The following is a 15,000-nucleotide window of genomic DNA, read 5'->3' as shown; positions in this document are numbered from 1 at the left end:
GACCAGCCTGAACAATTCCCCTCTCGAAGGAAGGCCTCGGCCTTAATCGTCCACGACAAACAGCTCGACGAGGCATGAAGCACCCACGGGAGCCGGAGCATGACGATGCAGAGTCTCGGTTCACAGGAGCCTGGGAAGAACATCCCGTACGGAACCCTTTACCCGAAAACATCCGAACCGCACATGCTCGCGACAGTCCTGCCGTTAGAGAATGCACCGTGCACGCGACCGAGTAAGGCCACTCAGAGACATCCATTTCCCAGGTATATGCCCCCTACGCACTTTTGGTGGCGCAACTCGCACGAACAGTCCCACCTCGACCCCGTAAACAAGCTTTTTTGCCTCGAAGAGTTCGTCGGAGACGAAGAAGCAACCTTCAGTGCAAACGTAGCACTCTTTTGTGCAACCGCCCAAACAACGCCCCCTCTACCCTCTGTCGAAACACTCGGCATTGCTGCTCCCTAAGGTGAGCTTCTCCTCATAGGCAATTCCGCTCTTATCCGGTCACGTTTGTGTGCCCGAATTTCGCAAGGCAACCTCCATGGGACATGGAAAAGACTCGAGAAGAGAGCTCGCTCACGGGAGAGAGAAGCCAAGGAGACCACGAGAGTGCTGAGAGTGGGACAGCGCTGAATAGGCGGGAGAAGCCTGCGCGTATAAACGGAGATATATATCCAATTGCAACGAAGGAACGTGCCAAAGATCGAGAACAATGGCAGAAATGCTAGTAACGTGCACTTCGGGACCAACGCATCACCGGAAGACAACCGCCAAACATCGAAAGAGTCGCGATGCTCCGCAACCTACGTGCAAAGCGGTCGCACACCGGGTAAGGGAGTGAGAGCCCCAAACATAGCTGGGCGAGGCGCTCACTCCGCTCTTTAATATCTCGTTAATACCGCCAAGGAAATGGCACAAGCACACACACACAAGCATCCTCGGAAGAGGACAGTTCGAGTGACAGGTCAAATCCAAGAGTTCCGAAGACTACCTCCAGGAACAATCGGGAACAAGACCGATTACAAGTCGTCGAGTCTGTTACTGGGCGAACACGAGATGCGCACAGGAAATCGATCAGCCCTCACAATGGCCCAAGGCCAGAGATCGGACTGCTACGATTTACCCCAACAATCATCGTGCCACTCTTCGCAGAGAGGTGATAGACGCCAACGAGCCCGCGCATAGCAATCGAGGTGTAAAAAGGGCGTTGAAGGCAGGAAGCCTGGACGAAAGAGGCTACGAGGTCACCTCGAAGCGGTCTAAGAATCGGGCGCACTTGGGGCGACTACCAGTGCCAACCCCTTATCCCGCGGTGCGTCCGACACACAGAAATTTCCAAGGCGGCCAAGGAGCCTCCCCGCATAGCAATCGGGGTGTGAGGTTACGGATGCAGCATTGATAGCAATCGAGGTGTGAGGCGAAGGATGCAGAAGTGAGAGCCGAGGGATGTAGCAGAGATAGCAATCGGGGTGTGTGATGCAGAAGAGATAGCAATCGAGGTGTGCGGTGGGAAGGGCCCAGCAGCCAGAATGCATGAAGCGACGGATGAAGCAGTGATGACAACCGGGCTGTGAGGAGAGGAGGGATGCAGCCAAGAAAGCAATCAGGGCTCGAGGCAAGGGATGCATCAAGGATAGCAATCATGTTGTGAGGCGAGATTCCAAAGGCTAAACGTGAGAGGCTGCAGGGTCGACTCAGAGAGGTCTATGCATGTGAGAGGCTGAAAGCAAGGTCGACTCGGAGCGGTCTATGCATCGGGCGCGCTTGGGGCGACTACCAGTGCCAACCCCTTATCCCGCGACGCGTCCGACAAAGAGAACGTTCCAAGGCGGCAGAGGAGGTTACCAGCCGAAGGATGCAGTAGCAATAACAGGTATAGTTCCGCGGCGGCCGAGAAGACTCACCGCATAGGAATCGGGATGCGAGGCGAGGGATGCGGCGGGAAGGCCCCGACGGCTAAACGGAAGAGGCTGCAGGGCCGCCTCGGAATGGTCCAAGCATCGGATGCGATTGGGACGACTACCAGTGCCAACCCCTTATCCCGCGATGCGTCCGATACACAGATAGTTCCAAGGCGGCCGAGGAGCCTCACCGCATATCAATCGGGGTGCGAGGCGAGGGATGGGGCGGGAAGGCCCCAACGGCTAGACGGAAGAGGCTTCAGGGCCACCTCGGAATGGTCCAAGCATCGGACGCGCTTGGGGCGACTGCCAGTGCCAACCCCTTATCCCGCGATGCGTCCGATACACAGATGGTTCCAAGGCGGCCGAGGAGCCTCACCGCATAGCAATCGGGGGTGCGAGGCGAGGGATGGGGCGGGAAGGCCCCAACGGCTAGACGGAAGAGGCTTCAGGGCCGCCTAGGAATGGTCCAAGCATCGGACACGCTTGGGGCGACTACCAGTGACAGCCCCCTATCCCGCGATGCGTCCGATACGAAGATGGTTCCAAGGCGGCCGAGGAGCCTCACCGCATAGCAATCGGGGTGCGAGGTGGGGGATGCGGCGAGATGGCCCCAACGGCTAGACGGAAGAGGCCACAGGGCCGCGTCGGAATAGTCCAAGCATCGGACGCGCTTGGGGCGACTACCAGTGACAACCCCTTATCCCGCGATGCGTCCGATACGAAGATAGTTCCAAGGCGGCCGAGGAGCCTCACCGCATAGCAATCGGGGTGCGAGGTGGGGGATGCGGCGAGATGGCCCCAACGGCTAGACGGAAGAGGCTGCAGGGCCGCCTCGGAATAGTCCAAGCATCGGACGCGCTTGGGGCCACTACCAGTGACAACCCCTTATCCCGCAATGCGTCCGATACGAAGATAGTTCCAAGGCGGCCGAAGAGCCTCACCGCATAGCAATCGGGGTGCGAGGTGGGGGATGCGGCGAGATGGCCCCAACGGCTAGACGGAAGAGGCCACAGGGCCGCCTCGGAATAGTCCAAGCATCGGACGCGCTTGGGGCGACTACCAGTGACAACCCCTTATCCCGCGATGCGTCCGATACGAAGATAGTTCCCAGGCGGCCGAGGAGCCTCACCGCATAGCAATCGGGGTGCGAGGCGAGGGATGCGGCGAGATGGCCCCAAAGGCTAGACGGAAGAGGCTGCAGGGCTGCCTCGGAATAGTCCAAGCATCGGACGCGCTTGGGGCGACTACCACTGCCAACCCCTTATCCCGCGATGCGTCCGATACACAGATAGTTCCGAGGCGGCCGAGGAGGTGGGGGATGCAGCGAGATGGCCCCAACGGCTAGACGGAAGAGGCTGCAGGGCCGCCTCGGAATAGTCCAAGCATCGGACGCGCTTGGGGCGACTACCAGTGACAACCCCTTATCCCGCGATGCGTCCGATACACAGATAGTTCCGAGGCGGCCAAGGAGCCTCACCGCATAGCAATCGTGGTGCGAGGTGGGGGATGCGGCGAGATGGCCCCAACGGCTAGACGGAAGAGGCTGCAGGGCCGCCTCGGAATGGTCCAAGCATCGGATGCGCTTGGGGCGACTACCACTGCCAACCCCTTATCCCGCGATGCGTCCGATACACAGATAGTTCCAAGGCGGCCGAGGAGCCTCACAGCATAGCAATCAGGGTGCGAGGCGAGGGATGCGGCGAGAAAGCCCCAACGGCTAGAGGGAAGAGGCTTCAGGTCCGCCTCGGAATGGTCCAAGCATCGGACGCGCTTGGGGCGACTACCAGTGACAACCCCTTATCCCGCGACGCGTCCGATACACAGATAGTTCCAAGGCGGCCGAGGAGCCTCACCGCATAGCAATCGGGGTGCGAGGCGAGGGATGCGGCGAGAAGGACCCAACGGCTACACGGAAGAGGCTTCGGGGCCGCCTCGGAATGGTCCAAGCATCGGACGCGCTTGGGGCGACTACCAGTGACAACCCCTTATCCCGCGACGCGTCCGATACACAGATAGTTCCAAGGCGGCCGAGGAGCCTCACCGCATAGCAATCGGGGTGCGAGGCGAGGGATGCGGCGAGAAGGACCCAACGGCTACACGGAAGAGGCTTCGGGGCCGCCTCGGAATGGTCCAAGCATCGGACGCGCTTGGGGCGACTACCAGTGACAACCCCTTATCCCGCGACGCGTCCGATACACAGATAGTTCCAAGGCGGCCGAGGAGCCTCACCGCATAGCAATCGGGGTGCGAGGCGAGGGATGCGGCGAGAAGGACCCAACGGCTAGACGGAAGAGGCTTCGGGTCCGCCTCGGAATGGTCCAAGCATCGGACGCGCTTGGGGCGACTACCAGTGACAACCCCTTATCCCGCGACGCGTCCGATACACAGATAGTTCCAAGGCGGCCGAGGAGCCTCACCGCATAGCAATCGGGGTGCGAGGCGAGGGATGCGGCGAGAAGGACCCAACGGCTAGACGGAAGAGGCTTCGGGTCCGCCTCGGAATGGTCCAAGCATCGGACGCGCTTGGGGCGACTACCAGTGACAACCCCTTATCCCGCGACGCGTCCGATACACAGATAGTTCCAAGGCGGCCGAGGAGCCTCACCGCATAGCAATCGGGGTGCGAGGCGAGGGATGCGGCGAGAAGGACCCAACGGCTAGACGGAAGAGGCTTCGGGTCCGCCTCGGAATGGTCCAAGCATCGGACGCGCTTGGGGCGACTACCAGTGACAACCCCTTATCCCGCGACGCGTCCGATACACAGATAGTTCCGAGGCGGCCGAGGAGCCTCACCGCATAGCAATCGGGGTGCGAGGCGAAGGATGCGGCGAGAAGGACCCAACGGCTAGACGGAAGAGGCTTCGGGTCCGCCTCGGAATGGTCTAAGCATCGGACGCGCTTGGGGCGACTACCAGTGACAACCCCTTATCCCGCGACGCGTCCGATACACAGATAGTTCCAAGGCGGCCGAGGAGCCTCACCGCATAGCAATCGGGGTGCGAGGCGAGGGATGCGGCGAGAAGGACCCAACGGCTAGACGGAAGAGGCTTCAGGGCCGCCTCGGAATGGTCCAAGCATCGGACGCGCTTGGGGCGACTACCAATGACAACCCCTTATCCCGCGACGCGTCCGATACACAGATAGTTCCGAGGCGGCCGAGGAGCCTCACCGCATAGCAATCGGGGTGCGAGGCGAGGGATGCGGCGAGAAGGACCCAACGGCTAGACGGAAGAGGCTTCAGGGCCGCCTCGGAATGGTCCAAGCATCGGACGCGCTTGGGGCGACTACCAGTGACAACCCCTTATCCCGCGACGCGTCCGATACACAGATAGTTCCGAGGCGGCCGAGGAGCCTCACCGCATAGCAATCGGGGTGCGAGGCGAGGGATGCGGCGAGAAGGACCCAACGGCTAGACGGAAGAGGCTTCAGGGCCGCCTCGGAATGGTCCAAGCATCGGACGCGCTTGGGGCGACTACCGTTGCCAACCCCTTATCCCGCGATGCGTCTGATACACAGATAGTTCCGAGGCGGCCGAGGAGCCTCACCGCATAGCAATCGGGTTGCGAGGCAGATTATTGGGAAGGGAACCCCCTGGGATGCGGCTCAAGCAGTGCCCAAAGGGACTGGAATGCGGAATCACATCGAGAGACCCAAATGCTATACGAGGGCTCAAATCGAATTATCGATTTGGCCACGACATGGACGCATCGGAACGACTACCTTTGCCGAACCACTCGCAATTGCATCCATACCGAAACCAATAGACATTTCCGTTAGAGCCCTCGCATAGCATTCGGGAATCTCGCATGCCCCTCTAAATCGACCAATGCTGGCGCTCAATGAAAATCCGAGCGCTACCACCGTTCGAGCGCCAGCATTGGTCGAGTTAGAGGGGCACGGGGGAGAATGCTCCAGTCAACACCTCCCCTATATAAGTTATTTGTCCGATTCTCGCACAACCGTAGTCTGCCTCGTCGAATCAAACAACGGTCCCAGATTCCGACTTCCGTTCCGTAGAGACCCAAAAGCTAGATGGAGGCTCGCAAGAAAGAGAGTCGGCGCATAGCAATCGGGTTTCTCGAACGTTTAGGGACCGAGCTCACTTGCGGATAGGGCAAAATCCGCCAAGCAACCCAAAAGCTAGACGGGGGCTCGAATCGAATCGCCTAGGCGGCCACAACAACGACGTGTTGGATCGACTACCAGTGCCAAACCATTCAGCAAGACTAGTCTGTGTCGAGGCCGGATAGAGATTCTCAGAGAGCGCCCGCATAGCATTTAGGAGACCTGCCGCGTCCCTCACACTCGACAAATGGTGGTGCACGTTTATAAATCCGAGCGATCCCAACCCTTTCAAGCACCAACATCGGTCGAGATAGAGGGGCACGGAGGGGGCTGCGTGAGACAACACAGTCCCCTATATAAGTTATTTGTCCGATTCTCACACATCCGAAGAATGGTCATCAAATCGGACAACAGCCCAAACTTCCGACTTCCGTCCCAGAAAGCCCAAGAGCTATCTAAAACGTTCATGGCCGGAACTCGATCGCGGCTATACCAGTCCGCCAAGCAACCCAAAAGCTAGACTGGAGCTCTAGTCGAATCACCTCTGTGGCCATTGCAAGGACGTGTTGGAGCGACTACCATTGCCGAACCATTCCGCAGGTCGAGTCCATACCAAGGCCGCATAGAGATTCACGATGAGCTCCTGCATAGCAATCAGGAGACTTGCCGTGTCCATCACAATCGATAAATCCTGGTGCAAGATTTTTGCATCCGAGCGCTCCAACCAGTCGAGCACCAGCATCAATCGACATAAACGGGCACGGGGGGAGGATGCTCGAGAACACTACCTCCCCTATATAAGTTATTTGTCCGATTCTCAAGCAGCCGAAGTCTGGTCATCGAATCGGGTCAAAGACCACAACTTCCGACTTTACCCACAATGCAAGTCATCGAATCGAACATCGGCCCCCGAGTCGGACTCCATGCGTATGTCAGGTCATCGGACCCAAATTCCGCCTTCCTGCGCATGGCGGGCCATCAATATCAACTCGGTCATCGGACCCAAACTCCGCCTTTTTGCGTATGGCACGCCTTCAAATCGGTCATCGGACCCAAATTCCGCCTTCCTGTGCATGGCGGGCCATCAACATCAACTCGGTCATCGGACCCAAATTCCGCCTTTCTGCGCATGGCACGCCATCAACTCGGTCATCGGACCCAAATTCCGCCTTCCTGCGCATGGCAGGTCATCGGACACAAATTCAGACCTCGCCAATATGCCTACGTATCGAATCGGTCATCGGACCCAACTTCCGACTTCATCCATACTATAGGGTCTTTGAGGTTGGCGCGGTGCGCTCAACCCAGGGAGTCGACCCATCGAAGCATACACCTCCCCTATATAAGCTATTTGTCCGATTCCCACACCTGTGTAGTTTGCACCTCTGACCAGGACATCGACCCCAACTTCCGAACTCGACTGCAACGACGGCACCAGCGCCTTGGTGCGCACCTTGCGACGCACAGTCCCAACATTCGCCTTCCTGCACATGGCAGGTCATCGGACCCAAATTCCGACCTCGCGAGTATGCCTACATATCGAATCGGTCATCGGACCCAACTTCCGACTTCATCCATACCGTAGGGTCTTTGAGGTTGGCGCGGTGCGCTCAACCCGGGGAGTCGACCCAACGAAGCATACACCTCCCCTATATAAGCTATTTGTCCGATTCCCACACCTGTGTAGTTTGCACCTCCGATCAAGACATCGACCCCAACTTCCGAACTCGCCTCCAACGACCGAACCAGCGCCTTGGTGCGCACCTTGCAACGCACAGTGCCAACATTCGCCTTCCTGCACGTGGCAGGTCATCGGACCCAAATTCCGACCTCGCGAGTATGCCTACATATCGAATCGGTCATCGGACCCAACTTCCGACTTCATCCATACCGTAGGGTCTTTGAGGTTGGCGCGGTGCGCTCAACCCGGGGAGTCGACCCAACGAAGCATACACCTCCCCTATATAAGCTATTTGTCCGATTCCCACACCTGTGTAGCTTGCACCTCCGATCAGGACATCGACCCCAACTTCCGAACTCGACTAAAAAGACCGCACCAGCGCCTTGGTGTGCACCTTGCAACGCACAGTGTCAACATTCGCCTTCCTGCACATGGCAGGTCATCGGACCCAAATTCCGACCTCATGAGCATACCTACTAATCGAATTGGTCATCGGACCCAACTTCCGACTTCATCCATACCGTAGGGTCTTTGAGGTTGGCGCGGTGCGCTCAACCTGGGGAGTCGACCCATCGAAGCATACACCTCCCCTATATAAGCTATTTGTCCGATTCCGACACCTGTGTAGTTTGCACCTCCGCTCAGGACATCGACCCCAACTTCCGAACTCGCCTGCAACGACCGAACCAGCGCCTTGGTGCGCACCAAAAGTGCGCACTTTTGGAGGGCACTTTTGTGCGCTCCAAAGGTGCGCACTTTTGGAGGGCACTTTTCTGCGCTCCAAAGGTGCGCACTTTTGGAGGGCACTTTTTGGAGGGCACTTTTCTGCGCTCCAAAGGTGCGCACTTTTGGAGGGCACTTTTTGGAGGGCACTTTTCTGCGCTCCAAAGGTGCGCACTTTTGGAGGGCACTTTTTGGAGGGCACTTTTCTGCGCTCCAAAGGTGCGCACTTTTGGAGGGCACTTTTTGGAGGGCACTTTTCTGCGCTCCAAAGGTGCGCACTTTTGGAGGGCACTTTTTGGAGGGCACTTTTCTGCGCTCCAAAGGTGCGCACTTTTGGAGGGCACTTTTCTGCGCTCCAAAGGTGCGTACTTTTGGAGGGCACTTTTTGGAGGGCACTTTTCTGCGCTCCAAAGGTGCGCACTTTTGGAGGGCACTTTTCTGCGCTCCAAAGGTGCGCACTTTTGGAGGGCACTTTTTGGAGGGCACTTTTCTGCGCTCCAAAGGTGCGCACTTTTGGAGGGCACTTTTGTGCACTCCAAAGGTGCGCACTTTTGGAGGGCACTTTTCCTGTGCTCCAAAGGTGCACACCTAGGTGAGCACCTTCGACCACACCTTGTAGCACACCAAACTCTGACTTTCGACTTCATCCGCAATGCAGGGTCTTTGAGGTTGGCGCAATGCGCACAACCAGGGGAGTCGACCCATCAAACCCAACACCTCCCCTATATAAGCTATTTGTCTGATTCTCATACATGCGTAGCCTGCAGGAGCAATTAGGACATCGACCCCAACTTTCGGCTTCTAAACGAAAACAAGGTCTTTGAGGTTGGTGTAATGCGAACAACTAGGGGAGTCAACCCATCAAACCCAACACCTCCCCTATATAAGCTATTTGTCTGATTCTCATACATGTGTAGTCTACAGGAGCAATTAGGACATCGACCCCAACTTTTGACTTCTTAACGAAAACAAGGTCTTTGAGGTTGACGTAATGCGCACAACCAGGGGAGTCGACCCATCAAACCCAACACCTCCCCTATATAAGCTATTTGTCCGATTCTCATACATGTGTAGCCTGCAGGAGCCATTAGGACATTGACCCCAACTTTTGACTTCTTAACGAAAACAAGGTCTTTGAGGTTGGCGTAATGCGCACAACCAAGGGAGTTGACCCATCAAACCCAACACCTCCCCTATATAAGCTATTTGTCTGATTCTCATACATGTGTAGCCTGCAACAACGATTAGGACATCCACCCCAACTTCTGAATTCGTCTGCGTTGACCGCACCAAAGGTGCACGCCTTGGTGCTCACCAAAATCCGACTTCCGACTTCTTCTGCTATGCGGGGTCTTTGAGGTTGGCGCAGTGCGCACAACCAGGGGAGTCAACCCACCGAATGCAACACCTCCCCTATATAAGCTATTTGTCTGATTCTCATACATGCGTAGACTGCAGCAATGATTAGGACATCCACCCCAACTTTTGACTTCTTAAACAAGACAGGGTCTTTGAAGTTGGTGCAGTGCACACAACCAGGGGAGTCGACCCATCAAACGCAACACCTCCCCTATATAAAGCTATTTGTCCGATTCTCATACGTGTAGTCTGCAGCAGCGATTAGGACATCGACCCCAACTTCCGAATTCGTTTGCATTGACCGCACCAAAGGTGCACGCCTTGGTGTGCACCCTGGAGTGCACTTTGGTGCTCACCTCGGTGCACACTTTGGTGTGCACCTCGGTGTGCACCAAAGGTGCGCACCTTGGAGCGCACCAAAGGTGTACACTTTGGAGCGCACCACATAGGGTCTTTGAGAGGTTGGCGCAGTGCGCACACCAAGGTGGGTGTTGAGGTGCGTGCCGAGGTGGGTGGGTGCTAGGGTGCGCTCCATGGTGGGTGCCAGGGTGGGTGCGTGCTAGGGTGGATTCCAAAGAGGGTCATAGGGTGGGTGCCAAGGTGGGTTGGTGATATAGTGGGTTCAAAGGTGGGTACTAGGGTGGGTTCCAAGGTGGGTCACAAGTTGGGTGCCAGGATGCGTGGGTGTTAGGTTGGGTGCCAAGGTGGGCTCCTGCGTGGGTGGGTGCTAGGGTGGGTTTCAAGGTGGACGCGAGGGCGGGTGCCAAGGTGGGTAACAAGTTGGGTGTTAGGATGGGTGAGTGCTAGAGTGGGTGCCAAGGTGGGTGGGTGCTAAGGTGGATGCCAAGGTGGTTCACAGGGTGGGTGGGTTCTAGGGTGAGTTCCAAGGTGGGTCACAGGTTCAGTGCTAGGGTGGGTGTCAAGGCGGGTGTCGAGGTGCCTGGGTGCTAGGGTGTGGATGCCAATGTGGGTCATAGGGTGGGTACTAGGGTGGGCTGCAATGTGGGTGCCAAGGTGGGTAACATGCTCGGTGGGTTCTAAATTGGGTGCCAGGGTGGGTGTGCACCCACCTTGCCCGAGGTGGGTGCCAAGGTGCCAGTGTGGGTGGGTGCTAAGGTGGATGCCAAGGTGGGTGAGAAGGTGGGTGATAGGTTGAGTGGTAGGATGGGTGGGTGCCAAGATGGGTCACAGGGTGGGTGCAAGGGTGGGTAGGTGCTAGGGTTGGTGTCAGGGTGGGTGGGTGCTAGGTTGGGTTCCAAGGTGGGTGCGAGGGTGAGTGTCAAGGTGGGTCACAGGTTAGGTGCTAGGATGGGTGAGTGCTAGGGTGCAAAGGTGCCAGGGTGGGTGCTAGGATGGGTCGATGCTAGGGTGAGTGGCAAGGTGGGTCCACAAGTGTCAAGGTGGGTGCCGAGGTGGGTGCCAAGTCGGCGACTGCTATGGTGGATGCCAAGGTGGGTCACGGGGTGGGTGCCAAGTTGCTAGGTTGGGTTCCAAGGTGGGTGCCAACGTGGGTGCTAGGGTGCGTGGGTTAAAGGGTGTGTCACAACGTGGGTGCCAGGATGGGTGCGCACCCACACTGGCCAAGACGGGTGCGGGTGCAAGGTTGGGTTCCAAGCCCGGTCACAGGCTGGGTGCTAGGATGGGTGGGTGCCAAGGTGGGCACCAGGGTGGGTGCACCCACCCTGGCCAAGGTGGGTCACGGGGTGGGTCCTAGGGTGGGTAACGGGGTGGGTACTAAGGTGCGTGCCAAGGTGGGTCATAGGGTGGGTGCCAAGGTGGGCACCAGGGTGGGTGTGCACCAACCCTAGCCAGGGTAGGTCACGGGGTGGTTGTCGGGGTGGGCGTCAAGGAGCCAAGGTGGGTGGCAAGTAGCCAAGTTGCGTGCCAAGGTGGGTGTCGGGGTGGGTGCCAAGGATCCAAGGTGGGTGCCAAGGAACCAAGGTGGGTGTCTGGGTGGGTGCCGAGGTGGGAGCCAGGGTGGGTCCCAAGGTGAGTGCAAAGGTGGGTGCCAGGGTCAAGGTGAGTGCCAATGTGGGTTCCAAGGTGCCAGGGTCAGGGTGAGTGCCAATGTGGGTTCAAAGGTGCTAAGTTGGGTGCGAGGTTGGGTGCGAGGGTGGGTGGGTGCCAAGGTGTGCTAGGTGGAAGCCCGGGTGGGTCGGCATCCCATGGGTGTCGAGTTGGGTGCCTGATGGGTGCTTCTTGTCAAGTTTTAGTCGTCGGGACTCATTTCGAGCCTTAGAGGTCGTTTCTTGTCCGGTTGCCCTGTCTTCGACCTGGGAACCCAATTTTGGTCCTCGGGTCCCATTTTTTTTTGTCTCGCATCCCACTTTTGGCCTGTGGCCTTTTCGGGGTCGATTCTCGTTTTGGGCATCAGAGCATGTTTCTTCTCCTAAAACCCAATATTTGTTTATTAAGTCTCGGAACACATTTTTGTTCTCGTGGACCCATCATGGGTCTTGGAACGCATTTGTGGTCCTTGGGTCCCATTTTGCATCCCGAAACTTGTGTTTTGGTGCTTGATCCCTATTTTGGGTGCCCACCTTGCACCAAGTGCGCACCCGGGGCAAACCGAGCGCCTTGGTGCACCGGGGCAAGATCGAGCGTGCACCCGAGGCGCCCCGAACATGCACCAAGGTGCACTCGGCCCACATGTGAGCGCAGGTCGTTGCGCCCGAGGTGGTGTGTGGGCACCGCGTTGCAGACGGGACACTGCACGCACACGACGCCCCCTCCAGGTGCACGCACGTAGGCCGGGCCGGGTGCACACCCGACGCCCTAGCAAGGTGCGCGCACCCGGGCAGGGCTCACACTTGGCGAACGGGGCGCACTTCGCGAGGGAGGGTGTGCACCTCGACGGGGGTGGGTGGCCGGGGTGGATTCGCACGTGGGTCGCGGTTTGCTAAGTACACACTGCGACAAGCTCATAACGGGTGCGATCATACCAGCATTAGTGCACCGGATCCCATCAGAACTCCGCAGTTAAGCGCGCTTGGGCCGGAGTAGTACTGGGATGGGTGACCTCCCGGGAAGTCCCGGTGTTGCACCCTTTTTTAGTTTTTCGCCGGGCGTCGCAATGCTATTTGAATAAACCTTTTGCCCGTTTGCGTTCTCGTCGGGGCCGGGCCGGGCCGGGGTGCGCTGCCCGCACTACCGCGCGCGCGGGGGCGACACCGAGCGCGCACCCGAGGCACCCCGAGCACACAGGCCACGGTGCAACCCGGGCGTTGTGCGCGCACCCCGGTGCGCCCGAGGTGCTGCGCGCGCACCCAGGTGAAATCGGTGTGCACCTCGGCCAGTGCGCGCTCGGTCGAGTCGCGCACGTTGGCCAAGGTGCACGGTGATGTTTCTTACTCTAAGGTTCCGCACCAGACGCCCGGGACAGGTGAGCGAAGCTGGGCGGGGCCGGGTGCGCGGCCGGGGCAGGTGCACGCAGCTGGAGAGAGCTTTGGAGCACACTTCGGAGCGCACCAATGATGCGCTCCATTCAAAAGTTTCCTGAAAAGGCAAAAAAAGTTGAGATTATAGAATTTCCCACTTGAGAGATTGTAAAAAAAAAAAATTTAAAATGAAGGAAACGCGGGTGCCAAGGTGTGCGCAGCCCAGCCAAGGTGTGCGCACCAAGGCGCCCACCCTGGCGAAGGTGCACGCAAGGTGCGCACCCGAGGCAAACCGGACAATTAACCCAACTTTCGACTTCGCGCGCACCTTGGAGCGCACTTCGGAGCGCTCCTTGGTGCGCACCAATCTTGGGCACCTCGGAGTGCACCATGGCGCCCACCAAGGTGCGCACCCGGGGCAAACCGAGCTCCGACTTCGTGCGCACCTTGGAGCGCACGAAAGGTGCGCACCATGGCGCCCACCAAGGTGCGCAGCCCAGCCAAGGCGTGCGCATCAAGGTGCGCACCCTGGCGAAGGTGCGCACCCGGGGCAAACCGAGCTCCGACTTCGTGCGCACCTTGGAGCGCACAAAAGGTGCGCAACCCAGCCAAGGTGTGCGCACCCCGGTCAAACCGAGCTCCGAATCGTGCGCACCAGAGGTGCACGCCATCGTGCGCACCTTGGAGCACACTTCGGAGCCCTCCTTGGTGCGCGCCGATGTTGCGCACCTCGGAGCGCACCCGGGGAAAACAATGCAATTAACCCGACTTTCGACTTCGTGGGCACCTCGGAGCGCTCTCGGGTTCGCACCTCGGAGCACACCGAGGTGCGCACCTTTGATGCGCTGCCTTCACCAATTTCCAGAAAAGGCAAGAAAACATTGAGAAGGTGTGCGCACCGAGGTGCCCACCCTGGCGAAGGTGCACGCGAGGTGCGCACCCGGGGCAAACCGGGCTCCGACTTCGTGCACGCCGCACCTTGGAGCACACTTCGGAGCGCTCCTTGGTGCGCACCAGGGCGCGCAACCCAGCCGAGGTGCCCACCCCGGCGAAGGTGCACGCGAGGTGCGCACCCGGGGCAAACCGGGCTCCGACTTCGTGCACGCCATGGTGCCCACCGCGGCGAAGGTGCACGCGAGGTGCGCACCCGGGGCAAACCGGGCTCCGACTTCGTGCACGCCGCACCTTGGAGCACACTTCGGAGCGCTCCTTGGTGCGCACCATGGTGCCCACCAGGGCGCGCAACCCCGCCGAAGGTGCACGCGAGGTGCGCACCCGGGGCAAACCGGGCTCCGACTTCGTGCACGCCGCACCTTGGAGCACACTTCGGAGCGCTCCTTGGTGCGCACCATGGTGCCCACCAGGGCGCGCAACCCCGCCGAAGGTGCACGCGAGGTGCGCACCCGGGGCAAACCGGGCTCCGACTTCGTGCACGCCATGGTGCGCACCGCGGCGAAGGTGCGCACCCGGGGCAAACCGGGCTCCGACTTCGTGCACGCCGCACCTTGGAGCACACTTCGGAGCGCTCCTTGGTGCGCACCAGGGCGCGCAACCCAGCCGAGGTGCCCACCCCGGCGAAGGTGCACGCGAGGTGCGTACCCGGGGCAAACCGGGCTCCGACTTCGTGCACGCCGCACCTTGGAGCACACTTCGGAGCGCTCCTTGGTGCGCACCATGGTGCCCACCAGGCCGCGCAACCCAGCCAAGGTGTGCGCACCAAGGTGCACGCGAGGTGCGCACCCGGGGCAAACCGGGGTCCGACTTCGTGCACGCCGCACCTTGGAGCACACATCGGGGCGCTCCCGGGTTCGCACCGGCGTTGCGCACCGTGGTGGGCACCTCGGAGCACACCAAGGTGGGCAGCGAGGTGCGCACCTTTGATGCGATGCCT

General features: G+C 59.2%; 1 non-coding gene across 1 annotated transcript; it reads left to right on the top strand.

Moving 5' to 3' along the window:
- The first annotated feature begins 12,660 nt into the window (after positions 1 to 12,660).
- On the top strand, positions 12,661 to 12,779 carry LOC131862143 (5S ribosomal RNA). Its single transcript, XR_009361169.1, has one exon. It is a non-coding gene; the product is annotated as a 5S ribosomal RNA (ribosomal RNA).
- Positions 12,780 to 15,000: the final 2,221 nt, after the last annotated feature.

Source organism: Cryptomeria japonica, unplaced genomic scaffold (genome assembly GCF_030272615.1).
Source record: "Cryptomeria japonica unplaced genomic scaffold, Sugi_1.0 HiC_scaffold_35, whole genome shotgun sequence".
Classification (NCBI taxonomy): domain Eukaryota; kingdom Viridiplantae; phylum Streptophyta; class Pinopsida; order Cupressales; family Cupressaceae; genus Cryptomeria; species Cryptomeria japonica.
Note: the sequence above shows the minus strand (reverse complement) of the source record. Positions and strands in the feature narration are given on the sequence as shown.